Here is a 15,342-nt window from a genome sequence, read left to right as displayed (position 1 = left end):
ATGTCACTATGAACTCATGGATATTTGTTATAGACTTTGGATTATAATTCAGTGCTACATTATATCTCTTCCTGTTCAAATTGTTTCAGCTTTGGTCATTGAAAGCTCACCTATTGACTGCTATGTTCCTTTCACATACCTTCATCTTGTTTTGGTGGTGGTGGTGATGGTGTTTGAGGGTTTGTTTGTTTGTTTGTTTGTTATTTTGGTCTTTTGTTTCGTTTTTAGTACTTTTTTACTTCATGACACTACAAAATGCTCAAGGCTCATTTTGTGTATTTCCTGCCCCAGTTCTAGAATGAGCCATTTCTCCATGGAGCCTGGTTCCTTTCAATGGAGAATAGTAGTAGGAACCAAGATCTGGACACTCGTTTATTTAGTATTTATATCCTGCAGTCGTGGATATATTTTCTCCAATTTTAATTTTAATTGTAATTAAATGTATATATTAGTTATGTACTATGTATATTACATCTCAATTTAAGCCTATTCTTTGTAGCCTATTCTTGGTAGAAATAAAGCATCTGTATTTCTTTTAATATTAATGTGAGTAAAGGAGATGCATGGGTATTTGCTTAATGGGCAGGTGCCTTTTCACCATTCTTGAGGTTACCTGAAATTCTCAACCTCAGTCATGGTCACCCTTTCCAAGCACTGTGAACATGCACAGAAGGAACGAGAAGGCCCACTCTGTCATTTTGCATCACCTCAGCAAACTCAGGCATGAAAAGTTGCTTCTACTCTACTTTATCTGCCTTTTTATTTCCCACTAAGTAGTCCAAAGATTCTGCTTCTGAAAAATAAATTTTATATAGCAAAGTGGTAATAGAGGAAAATATATCTAAATTTGAAGCTCCATTTTGCACCTTCTGTTTTTAGCACCATTTTTTTTAAAGATTTTATTTATTTATTTGACAGAGAGAGATCACAAGTAGGCAGAGAGATAGAGAGAGGAGGAAGCAGGCTCCCCGCTGAGCAGAGAGCCTGATATGGGACTCGATCCGAGGACCCTGAGATCATGACCTGAGCTGAAGGCAGCGGCTTAACCCACTGAGCCACCCAGGCGCCCCTTTAGCACCATTTTTAAAAAAGATTTTATTTATTTATTTGACTGAGAGAGAGAGATCACAAGTAAGAGGAGAGGCAGGCAAAGAGAGAGAGAGAGAGAGAGAGAGGAGGGAGCAGGCTCCCCACTGAGCAGAGAGCCCGATGTGGGGCTCATTCCAAGACCCTGAGATCATGACCTGAGCCGAAGGCAGAAGCTTTAATCCACTGAGCCACACAGGTGCCCCTTTTACACCATTTTTGTGAAATGAAAAAAGGAAAAGAGCAGATGTCAGAAACATGAGGAGCCCTATTCATTTTTATGCAGGCATTGTAGACATTGTAGAGTGACAGAGCTCATTGGCATCAGAGCTAAAATAAGAATGGAGAAGTAATGCAACAGGGAATCCATCAATTACATGAACAGCAAATGGCACACTAATCATTTATCTATTATCATACAAATAGGTGTATCCTCTCTATAGACTGCAGAAGCACTTACATACAAAGGTGTCAATAATTATAAATAGAGAATAAATATAATAATAAACATTAATTCTAAATTTACATGAATGGAATATAAGGAAAAATACCTTCTAGATTATATGTATCAACATAGCTTATTTTAGGAAATTGTTATAGGAATTATGGTTCACATTGTCTAAATCTGATTTGGGGAATTGGGTAAAAAAAATACATATTCAGATTTTTCAAATTAAAAAACAAACAAACAAACAAACAACAAAACATTCACGGGGTGCCTGGGTGGCTCAGTCAGTTAAGAGTCTGCTTTTGGCTCAGGTCATGATCCCGATTGGAGTCCTGGGATCAGATCATGCATGAGGCTCTCTGTTAAGCGGGCAATCTGCTTCTCCCTCTCCCTCTGTGAACTCATGCTCTCCCTCTCTCTCCCTCTCTCTCTCAAATAAATAAATAAAATCTTTTAAAAAAAATTCATATTGGATAAAAAAGATTCCTAAATGAATAGAATTTTATATTTACATAACCAGTGGTTTACGTATTTCTGAATATTTTTATTTCATTTTCAAATTTTTATTACTCAATTTCATGTTCAATAAAAGCTAAAGAAGCGGTTCACCTCAACCACATTTCTCAACAGTGACTTCCGTACCATTAAACAAAGAAAGATCACTGTTACAGACGAGCAGTATGATAATTTTGGCCATTTAAATCACAAAATAAAGTGTGGAATTTAACACATACTTAGATAAAGTCAGAAACTGTTCCTCAATGGTCCTAAATTTTGTTATTCAAAGACTGAATCTCCCCCTTTCATTGAGTTATTTATTTAAAAGAGTATTTCTTTAGCAGAATGCGGCTAATGACTCACAGTGAGACAGGGCGATCAGGCAGGAGTCAGGCCTGATAGGAAGGCCCACTCTGTCCACTGGGAAACCCAACCCAGATTCTAAGGCTGACAGCTGGGCTCAAGCTCAGGGGCATTTAGTCAGAGAACATTGACCAAGAATACCCTCCATGCCGGGAACCATGAGACCCACTGCAATCCTTATCTTTGTCTAGGAAATCCTTGGCACATATGTCCGAGGACTGGAGTGAGAGGGCAGATTCGTAACACAAAATAAGAGTTTGTGTGGGTCTTGGCCACAAGAGCCCCAGGTGTCTCTGGGGAAATAAGGCCTTAACTACTGGACTAGATTTCGGGGACAGGATTCCAATACCCCATAGCGGATTGGCCCAGAAAAATAACAAGTCCCTGGCTTCCTGAGGAGATCCAGGCAGGTGACTGAAAAAAGATCGTGAATGGGATTAACGCAGAAGCCCAATTCAGAATCACAGGCACATAGCAAGGGGTGGGTTTGGAGTTAAGACTGCTTTGGGGGAATATGGCACTGAAGGGACATGAGTCCTTTGAGTCCCTGAGTCCATTGTAATTGGGACATGAGTGTAGAAGTCAAAGGACATTTTATTTCTAAATTAAGTAAAAGGAAAATCTATTTTTGGAACAAAGCAACACGGAAAGTCTGTACTTCAGAACTGACTTACTACCTCAGCAGTAGATTTTGGTATGAGCTCAATTTAATAAAGATGGGAATCCTACGGGATTGGAAGAACCTCGGGCAGGGACCAGACTGTGGGGATCTGGGCAGTACAGAGGCTCAGATAGCAGCGCTGACAACTAACAGTGCTTTGATATCCTAGATAGAATCCCAGGACAGAAGGAGGCCACTAGGTAAAAACGAAGGATATCTGAATAAAGTATAAACTTCAGTTTATTCAAATGTATCAATTGCATACTATGCATACAATTGCATACAAATGTATCATCCACTGTGAGATGGTAACAATAGGAAAATCTGGATACAGTCCAGCAATCCTCTGGAAACTTTTCTATAAAACTAAAACTACTCAAAATCTTGGTTAAAAAAATTAGACTTCTTATCAGTTTTCTCTTCTTTTTCCTCTTTCTCTTGTAAACACTTTTCCTTGTTCGGTGAGGAAACAGCAATTCTAATTTATTTGATCTGAGTGTTTTTGTTATTATACAACTCTGAATGTCTTCCAGTGATATAATTTCTGCATATATTTTGTGTATTTCATACACAAAAATGGACCCATTTGCTTACATACCACTCTCTCTGTATTAAGAATGAAGAATGACATATACTATTGGCTTCAAATACAGTAACTAATTTGAAAACGTACTTCTTATCAATTCTTATCAATTTGGAAAAGCACATTTTAAAAACAGTATCATCAAAAAAAAAAAAAGAAACTTACTCTTGTCAATGAAACTTAGTTTTAATTTACTCCCTCACTTCTTTTCTTCTTCCCTCTTTTTCCTTTTTCTCTGCCCCCTCTCCTTCTGTTCTTTCTTTCCATCATTCCCGTTTCCTTTATTTTTTGTTTTAATAGGTCTGAGGTTCTTACTGAGTTCTCACTGAAGTTCTTCTTTGGATTCTTCCACATTCCAACATTATTTAACTCCCTGTGAATAAGTAACCTGGCTATGTGTATATATACATACACATATACATCCGACAATATTTTCTGAAAACTTTCCATTGTATTTGATAACTGTAGAATTCTAGTTCAATCCCAACTTTTGATAAAGCTCTTGAGGTTTAGGGTTTGAGGAGGCTTCCCAGGATGGGCTATGCTATTCCATATGTTAAGAAATTGCACCACTGGGCCTAAATCCAGTAGTCTACCTTAGCCAGATGCACATTTTACTGCAGTGTTGCCTTCACTCTATAAAAATTACTTTGTTTGCAGGGTTACTCTTGAAATTTCCCTTCCTATAAAAAGAAAAAATTTTGTGCCAGTAACTATTTGCCTGGACTTTATCATCTATTGTTCCAGCAGGATGTTGTGAATCCTTTTACAGCCGAACTTTATTATCTCTTGAAAAGGCGATGCTGGGAAAAATTCATGATTCTCTTACTTAAATGAAAATGCCAGCTGGTTAATAATTTATAAAATAATTTTACTACCATATGGATTCCCCCCCAACATCTAATCCCATTTTGCAAGTACGTCTATGTGCTAAAATTTTAATAGTGTAAACAGTGGTGCTGTTTTTTAAAATCGTCTCTCTGAAGAGTTATAAAGCAGGAAAGGAAATGAAATTTGTTAGCCTTGAAGGAGATGCTGTAAGAATATACGGTTACTTATAGGGACAGGCCTGCTCACTCATATATTCTGGACTGTTCTTTATTTTGTGGCTGCAGTCTCTTTGCTGCAGTTTTCTCTAAGGGAATTTCTGCTTCAATCACAAGCAATCTGTGTTCCAAAAGAGCTACCCAAGTTAATTTCTAATATCTTCTCCATTCCCTACAAGCCCATGTCCTGCTACATTAAATGTATCTTTTCACTTCCTTAGAGCATCTGGTCTGCCCACCCAGCTGCTATCTCAGGTGATTTTCTTGATAGCAGCTCCTCTCATCTTGCTTGGCTCTCAGTGATGGTTCATGAAGTAACAGAAAACTAGAGATGACTGTAGAATGGCTTAACAGCTCTGACTGTTGCTTTGATGGGTATGAGTTCCTGATTTTGTTGACTGTGGACCCTGGTATCATGCTTGGATTTGGTTTGGGGCTTGGTAATTCTCTGGCATCTCACACTGGCGTTCTGATCACAGGCAGAGCCCCTTGGACTCCCCATCAATCAGCACAGTAGACAATCCTAGAGAAATCAGTGGAAGAGGCAGAGTAAAAATCTCTGTGAAACTATCCAATTCCAGATATTAGGAGTCGCCTAAGTAATTTTCTTTCTAAAGTTCTTCTCTTCAGGCATTTAACTCCGAGCTAGACACAAGTTTACCTTTTAATTTCCATTTATGTCATATACTCTTAATTTTCATTTTTCTTCGCTTTATATTTTCTAATAAAATAGCATAGGCATTATTGAAAAACTTATTTAGAAGAAAATAAATGATGAAAAATATCCACCCCGTCTCTCAGAGAAAACCACTGACCACGTTTGGTGGAGGTCTTTCCAGCTTTTTGAATGTGTATCTACAAACGTGTGTGTAAACATACTACCAAAAATACATCATACGGTGTGTGTGTGTGTATGTGAGTGTGCGCGCGCACGCATGTGTGCAACTTGCACTTGCTTTTTTACTCAACAGTGTGCATTGGACATCTTTCTGTATCAATACACACAGTCATCCTATTCTTTCTAATAACTGTGTAGTGTGACCCTCCATTATATGGAGGTATCATAATTCATTTGATCAGTCCCTCAATCATGGACATTTGGATTATGTTTGTGTTTATGCTGAAGGTAACATTGTTATATATATGTCCATGATTACTTGAGGCAATATTCTGCAGGGTCAATTCCTCAAAGAAAAATAACTAGGAAAAAATAAATCAATTTACATTTCTACCAGGAGTGTATGAAAATCTTAATTCCCCTATGGTCATGCATCACATTGTCACCTTTTCATCCTTTTTAGTCTTTGCCAGCATTAAGTGGAATTAAGTTTTATTTAATTATAAGTGAGTTTGAGTACATTTTTAAAAAATTATGTTTAATGATTATCTGTGGTTGTTTTGTGAATTTTGTGTTCATATTTTTGTGTATTTTCTGTAATGTTGTTTTCCTTTATCTCATAGATTTGTATTAGAATTTAATACATTGGCTTTTAAATTTTTCTCCTTTTGTCATTTGTCTTTTATCTGTTTGCATAATACCTTCTGTTCATCTTTTTCTTCATGGTTTCTATCATGATACTATTTAACAAGGTGACCTCCACATAAGCATTATTTTCTCATGGTATGTTCATTATTTTTGTAATATGTTCTAATAAATTAAAAGTCTAGATTTCATTAATCTTTTTAATGCTTTTCTTGATTGAACTTATTCTTTTTCAAATGAAATTTAAAATTAATGTTCAATGTTCTGAAGATGCTACATTTATTTTTCAATTGTAGTTGCCATAACTTTATTGGAATTTATCATTCACACTCTCTCTCCATGTGGTTATGTTTCCTCTGTATTTCAGTTGCTTTTTATGTTTCATTAAAGATTTTGTGTTTTTCTTGTTTGATTTCTTTCTAGTTATGTTTATTAGTGTTGTTAATAAGTCATCTCTCCCATTTCATTTTCTGACTTATTATTGATTTTTGGTGTTTATTCTTGAATCTACTGCTTTCCTATACCTATTTTACATTGCTATAAAATATATCCAATAATTTTCTTGGTTTTGCTCCAAGGAAGTTATATATTTTGGTAAGTGATAGTACATTTTTTCCCAATATAAATACTTTATTTCTTTTTCTTACATTCTTTCATTGATCAGAAACTCCAAACATTGTTGACTGATAGTGGTATAGCAGAAATATTTCTTTAAATTATGACTTCAATGTTATTACTTTTGATATTTCATTACTCAGTGTTGTATTTGCTAAAATTTCTGAAAAATACTCCTTGTCAAGAAAGTATGCTTCTTTCACAGCTCACTAGGATTTTTAATCAGAAGTAATGCTGAATTTATATGCCTTTTCAACATCTACTAAAGTTAAATTTTCATATTTCTTATATTGAACAATCTTTGTGTTCCTGAATAAATTCGATCAGACTAAGTATATTACTTTCTTAATTACTGCAGATTTGATATTTCATAATATATCATTTCAATTTGTACTTATTATAGAGATTGGCCTATGATTCTGTGATTATTTATTAGGTTTTTTTGTATAAAAGTTATGCTTTTTAGAGCTTTGCAATGGTTAAATAATATAGAATTTAAGTGTTTACTAAATAGTTGATAAATTTTTTTTTGAGATAACCAATGGGGCCCAGAGCCATTTTGTTGGAGGTTTGATAAAATTCTGAGCTTTTCTAAGAATATTAATCTATTTAGGCTTACTAGATTTTATTTAGCCAAATTCAATTGTTTGTATTTTTAAAGGAAAACATCTATTTTAAGCTTTTATTTACACAAAAGTATACAAACTTTATTTTAAAATTACTATTTTCTTTTTTACATCCTTTTTTTTTTCCTTGCTAACATTATGTTTGTGTTTTCTTGGACTTAATTTTGGCTAGATTTACCAGGGGTTGATTAGTTGGTTTGTCCATTTTGATTTGTTTTTACGGTTTTTCAAATAGTAGCTCTCTGATTTTACCAATAAACGCCAATATTTGGTTCCTCATATTTAAATCATTGTTTTTAGATCCTCCTCTTTCTTTTGCTTTTTTAGCTTTCCTGAGCTTTATGTTTAAATTATTTTTAATAATATTTCTTGTAAGGTAGAATTTAGGAACTTCTCATACAATATTATATTATCAGGTTTCTTTCATTGTTATAGGAGTTATTTAGAAGATTGTATTTTTATTTCCACCTTATATTAAAACTGGACACTTTTTGATGTTAATATTTACATTTATTGCATTGAATCAAATAATATTTCTGTATACATTTTTAATCTTCAAATACATAAATTTTAATTCCACAAGTAGCATATGAACCCATTATTATTGTGAATAATTCATTTAATGCACATAAAGCAATTTCCTCAAGTCTCATCTCTAGCAGGAACTTTAGTGATTGGCTTATATTTTCTTTTAGGCTCTGTACTATTCATTTGCATGCTATCACTAGTAACTAGTACTGTACTACACTTATTGTATGTGACCTTGTCTTCTGTAGGAGCTATATTTTCTAGGGATCCGTAACATCCTCTGGAGCCTTCTCCAGGGCGGGGGATCTTAAACTCTTAATGGATCAGAATCAAGATCCCTTGCACTAGATAGCTTGCATAAAGCAGAGAGCAGGAAAACTCTGACACTTCTATGCATAGGGACTTGAAATTCTCCACCCTTCAGCTGGAGTTTGAGAATAAATCAAACTACTTGCCTTAGGCCTAGGACAAAATATATTCACATAGCTTCAAAGACCCAGAGTCATAAAACCAAGTAGAAATTTCTTCAAAACTATTGGGTTCATAGAGCAAAAGCAACACAAAGCTGCTCAAAGTAGGACCAAGAGCATGTGATGAACTCTTTAAAGATATTAAGTACCTAATTATCATGGAAGATAAACTATAGACCCAGCAAATGAAAATGTTAATTTCCAACTAAGTAAAAATATTAGATTCATTGGAAAGGGACTTGAATATGAATATGCTTAAATCATTCAAAGAAATAAAGAAAATATTTGGTCTACAAAAGGAAGACAGTTACAATAAATCAAGAGCAAGTGAATATGGAAAGAACCTAATTAAAATCCTAAAAGTAAAAAATACATGGTTGTTGAAATAAGAAAAACAATACAGGATTTAATAATAAATTAGACACAACATAAGAATAAACAAATGAATTGAAAGATATATTTGAGGAGATAATTGAATTCAGCACAGAGGGATAAAGAGAGATAAAATGTGAAATGCTGAAGGTCTGATGGTGGAGTTTTGCTATGGAAGCCTCTAAAGAAGAGAATAAAAAGAGTGAAGGGGGGGCGCCTGGGTGGCTCAGTGGGTTAAGCCGCTGCCTTCGGCTCAGGTCATGATCTCAGGGTCCTGGGATCGAGTCCCGCATGGGGCTCTCTGCTCAGCAGGGAGCCTGCTTCCTCCTCTCTCTCTCTCTCTGCCTGCCTCTCCGACTACTTGTGATTTCTCTCTGTCAAATAAATAAATAAAAAATCTTTAAAAAAAAAAAAAAGAGTGAAGGAAAGGAAATATCCAACAGGTTATATAAATAGTACCTGATAAATTTCTAGAATTGAATAAATATTGAAAATGCACAAGTATTTAAATATACAATCCATATCTAGATTCAAAACATCATATATAATATCAATTATAAAAATAAAAAAGGCTTTCAAGCTACAAAGGAGAAGGTAGAGATTACCCATAAGAAATGAAAGGCAGATGACAACAGATTTCTCATTGGCTTCAATTAGTTCTAGAAGATAATGGTAAAATATATTCAAAATACTAAAGAAAGTTTACCTTCAATGTATAATTTAATCCCAATAAATATTACTCAAGATTTCTTGCAAAACATGTTTCTGGAGCCATTTAAAAATGAAGAGAGTTTATTTCCAACCTGTGCTCATTTAAAGAATTATTAAAAATATAATACAGCAGGAAGTATCAATACTGAAAGGATATGATGCAAGAAATAACAGTGTACAAGAATAAGAAAAATCTATTAGCAAATCTAAATCATCGTTCACTAAATAATAATAGAATTAGTTTTATGTTAAAAAAAAAAAAAACAAGGTGGAAATAAAATGCCAATAGTGTTATGAAACATGGGATGAAAGAAGGTCCAAGGGAAGCTAGAGTGTTAAGGTCCTCAATCTGTTCAAAACCAAAAGAGAGCTATTGCCTGGTCTTAGACTTCATGAGAAAATTATGAGAGTAGATATGTATGTTAAATTTCAAGTGTGAGCACTCAAAGAATAAAGATAAAACACACACATTTCAAAACAGTCAAGAAAATAAAGGGAGGTGCTATCAGAAAACAAACTCAAATGGAAAACTTAATCCATTTTTGTTTGCTACATCCATGTGACAATGGGTATTCAGCAGCAGAATAAATACAACCATTCACATTTACAAACAAAGACTTTTTAAAGGTTTATTTGAACATTGGGAAAAACAATTAATAAATATCTAATGTTTCTGTATAGAATCCTTCTCTTACATGAAAAAAAAAAGTCTCAATCATACATTGAACATTTGCCAATATTCAGATGTTACCAGAAAAATGTCATCATAAGAATCATCATAATAGAAATCATGGCATCTGTCCACCTGCACTGAAATTAGAAACCTACATCCCACACCATGTAAGATACAGCTACTGGTAAAGAGAAATTTATTTTAAAATATGAACTATTGGAAACAAATTAGGTAAATGCCCAATTCAGTTATAAGAGAAAAGAATACACCTAAAGATTGCAGAACTTAGACAATAAGGGCAAAGATACAAAAAATGAATAAAAAACATCAGCTTTTAAAAATATTAATAAGTAAGATAAACTTCCAGTAGGCCTGATCAAGAAGAAAAAAGAAGTCACAATGAAATGGTATCAGAAATGATATATAAGCACAGATTTGGTAGAGAATTAATAAATCATGAGCTAACATATCAATAACTTTATGCTAATGATTTTGAGAAATTAGGTGAAATGGACAAGCTTACCTAAAATGTACTTTATGAAACTGGCCCAAACAGAAAAAGAAAATTTGAGCAATTATTTAAGAAATTGAACTTTTAGGGGCATGTAGGTGACTCAATCAGCTTTGTGTCTGCCTTGGGCTCAGGTCATAACCTCAGGGTCCTGGGACCCAGCTCTGCCCATTCCTTGTTGAGCTGGGAGCCTGCTTCTGCCTCTCCTCTCTGCTTCTGTTCTCTCCATTGATCTCTGCCACTCTCTCTCAAATAAATAAATAAATAAATAAATAAAATCTTTAAAAAAATTGCACTTTTAGTCAGAATAATCTTTGACCACCCATTGCACAAGAGGCTCTATGCCCAGTTTTACAAGTTTTTAACAAGCTTCAAGAAATAGATAATCTTTATTTTATGCCAAATAAAAAAAACAAAGTTAGAGTAAGACAGAAAATTACCCAGGTCATTTTCTAATCATAATACTAAATTCAATCAATCACAGGGCTGCAAATGCAAAGTGAGGCCACGCCCACTTAGGCACATTGAAACAGAAGTTCAAAGTCAATATTAGCAGATTTTGCTAGCGTTTATATAATTATGTAGGCTTTTAAAAACTTTTCAAGTGATACTATTTGGATTTTCTTTTTTTTTCTTTTTACTTTGCTACTAGACTCATTTTATTTATTTATTTTTAAAAGATTTTATTTATTTCTTTGACAGAGAGAGAGGGAACACAAGCAAGGGGAGCGGGAGAGCAGAAGCAGGCTTCCTGCTGAGCATGGAGCTTGATCCCCAGACCCTAGATCCTGACCTGAGCAGAAGGCAGACACTTCAGGACTGAGGCCCCCACGTGCTCCTGAAAGTTTATTTTAAATCTTTCTTTCCTAAAAAAATGCATTTAAGGATAAACATACCCTTCTGAGTTCTCAGTAGCACCTGGGAATGGGGGCTTCATATCTAGGGCATGCTGGCCCATGCAGCTTGGGTACGGCTTCTATCTCTAGGCTGCTGCCTGCCCTGTGGGTACTAGGGGCATGGGGAAGGGTTGACTCGCCTGGTTTCTCTTGCTGAATTATCCCAACTAATCACCTAATCCAGTATTGTTGATGCCTTCCAACTACTGTGCCTCCCTACACAGGGCATGAAAAACTCTTTTTAAAAACCTTTTCTGTGTGGGGGTATCTGGCTGGTTGAGTCGGTTAAGTGTCTGCCTTCAACTCAGGTCATGATCCCAGAGTCCTGGGATCAAGTCCTGCATGGGGCTCTTGGCTCCTGGGGACCTTGCTTTTCTCTCTGACCTTCTCCTCTCTCATGCTCTCTCTCTCTCTCAAATAAATAAATAAAATCTTTTTTTTTTTTTTAAAAGAAAGAATGAAAGCTTTTCTGTATGCATTTGGATGATATTCTTCAGTTGACTTTGTTTTCTGTCTTTCGGTTATTCAATATAGCTTCTGATCCACTGAGACATCTTTAAGAATCTTCCAAGAAGGTTTTAGATTCACTTCCTAGTTTTATATTTTTAGGGAACTTCTAGGATTTAGGATGATAGGGGAAAGCTATAGTATTTGGTATGCTTTACTCTTTGTGATAAACTTTATTTGTGATCTAGTGATAAGCTTTATACTCTTGCATTTTACATTTTAGGTATATGTTCCATTTTGAGTTAGTTTTTGTAAAAGATGTAAAGTCTGTGTCTAGGTTCATTTTCTTCCCCTTGTGGACATCAAAGTTTTCCAGCATCAGTTGTTGAAAAGATGATCTTTTCCCCATTGAGTTACCTTTGCTCCTTTGTCAAAGATGAGTGGACTGTGTTTGTGTAGGTTTATTCTGCTCCCTTGATCTATTTGTCTGTTCTTTCTCCAATACCACGAAGTCTTGATGACTGTAGCTTTCTTTATAGTAAGTCTTGAAGTCAGGTAGTATCAGTCCTCCAACTTTGTTTTATGTTGGCTATTCTAGATCTTTTGCCTTTCCACATGAACTTTTGAAATAGCTTTCCAAAATAACTTGTTGATATTTGATTGGGATTGCATGAATAGACCTATTGTTGGGAAGAATTGACATCTTAACAATATTGAGTCTTTTTATTTGTAACCATGTGATATCCATTTATTTAAATATTCTTTTATTTCTTTTATCAGCATTTTGCAGTTTTCCTCATATAGATCTTATACATATTTTGTTAGATTTACACCTAAGTATTCTTTTTTGTTGCTAATGTGAACAGAGTTTTATTTTTTGCTTTCAAATTCCAGTCTTCGTTGCTGTTATGTAGAAAGAATAATCATTTGCATATTGACCTTGAATTCTGAAAAGTTGTTATAATCATTTGCTAGATCCAGGAGTTTTTTTATTTATATTTTGGGATTTTCTACATGAACAATTCAATACCATCTGTAAACAAAGACAGCTTTATTTCTTCCTTCCTGGTCTGTATACTTCTACCTCCCAGAACTTTCAGTGTTGAAAAGGAATGATGAGAGAGAACATTCTTGTCTTGTTTTTGATCTGAAGAGGACTTCTAATTTCTCACCATTACATATAATGCTAACTGAAAGGTTCTTAAAAAATGTTCTTTAATAAATTCAGGAAGCTCCCTTATATTCCTAGTTTGCTAAGTTTCTTTAGAATGGATAGGTGTTGAATTTTGTCATGCTTTTCCTTGAATCTATTGATTTGATCATATGATTTATATCTTTAGCCTGTTGATGTGATGGGTTACATTAATAAATTTTTGAATATTGAACAAAACTTGCATACCTGGCACAAATCCCACACGGTCATGGTTGTATAATTTTTTTATACATTATTAAATTTGATTTAGTAATATTTTGTTGAAGATTTTATAGTTTTCCCTGATGTAACTATAAATTTTAATCAGTAATAATCCTCAATTTTACTGAAGGTACCACACTAATGCAAGATATTAATAATGGGAGAAACTGTGTGGTGGGGAGAGAGGGAGTGTATGACAACTTCCTATACTTTCTGCTCAATGTTTCTGTACACCTAAAACTCTTTCCTTAAAAAAATAAAATCTATTAATTTAAATAAAATAAAAAGGGAAGAAAAAATTGCCCTAAGGAAAGTTTTAGATCCAGCTCTGCCAGTAATGAACTTGAGGCAAGTCACTTAAATTTCTGGGCCTGTTTGATCATTTATACAATAAAGAGCCTGGAACAGGCAATCTTTAAGTTTACCTCTGAATAGAAGAGTCTTTCATTCTGTGACTGTTGATACAAAGATGTCTGGCCTTCAATAAATATTAAGGTAGAGGGGCAGAGTTTTGTGAAAGAAAATAATCCATCAGTTTAAGCAAAACTTAAAGAAACATCATTACACAATTCTGGGAAAAAAAATTACACTAAATATAATAAATTGGATGAATCTGGTAATCAGATGTAATTTATGTGACAGGAAAAATGGAGAAATGGAGCATAATTTATGTGCAAGGAATAATGGAGAAATGGAGCATAAGCATAATGAAGAAATGATGAAGCATTCATTTAAAGAAGATAGAGCTCAAGTTTGTCCAAGACACCTCCAGCCACCTCCCTTGCCATGAAATTCAATGACACAGTCAAATGATAACAAAAAGATAGTCAATAATGAAAGTTTCATGAAGGCTATGATAAGGTGGTTTGTGGGCTTGTGGAACTCTTATCTCAAATTTTCTCATCCTTATGAATCAGACAATGATGTATGGTTCACCAAATGTCACCAAAGATGCTGAAATACAGATGCTGTTTCTGCCCAATACATTTCTGTCTGATCAGCGTGGGTGAAGTGGGCAGCTGCCTCGGGGAGGAGGGTACAGAACTGTAAACTATGAGGAGACACAACCCAAATCATATGGCCCAATAGTAGCAGAAGGGGAATTAGAACATGGCATGGGATATGAACTGACTAGCATCATCGGGCAGCGTGATGTAATAATAAAGAACCCCCAAAAGCTGGCTTTTTACCCCAGCTCTGCCATTTTACTGACTGTATGATCCTAGGCAGTTTACTTAATTTTCTTTATGCCTCCATTTTCTTTTAATTAAAATGGGGATAATAATAGTAATCATCCTTAGTGAGGAGAAAATTAGTTAATATTTGTCAAGTGCTTAGATCAGAGCCTGGCCTGCAGTGTTATAGGAGTGTTTGTTATATAAAAACATACCTAAGTTGGAATCCTGGTCTTAGTACTCTCCTACTGTCCTACTATACTGTGATTCAGCACGTTTTAAGGCATACCAAGAAATGACCCCAGTTACCTCCCGTACCACATTTTAGCTACAGGCAATGGAACACCCTACTAGACCACTTGAAACAAAGAGGGGGATATTTTTCTCACCTCACAAGAAGCCCACAGGTAGGGAGGCTGCTGTTGCCATTGGTTCAGTAGGTTGTGGATGATGTCTGGGCCAATGTCCCTGGTTGTTTTCCTCATACTGAGAAGATGGCTACTCAAGCTCTCATCATTGTATCGCAGAGAAACAGAATAAAAAGGACTAAGGAAAGGCTATGCTAGCAGAATATTTCAGTAGTTTTCCAGTAGTTAGAAACTACTGAGAATCGTGGCTTGGCTTAACAGATCACTGTGTTCACAGGTAACATTCCAAACATCCTTATGGGTGTCCTATCGTCTTCTGTGTTCAGAGTCCAGCTGTCAGCGATGTGAACAATTCACCTGCTAATTTT

Source organism: Mustela nivalis (genome assembly GCF_964662115.1).
Source record: "Mustela nivalis genome assembly, chromosome: 5".
Lineage (NCBI taxonomy): Eukaryota > Metazoa > Chordata > Mammalia > Carnivora > Mustelidae > Mustela > Mustela nivalis.
This window is presented reverse-complemented; position numbering follows the sequence as displayed.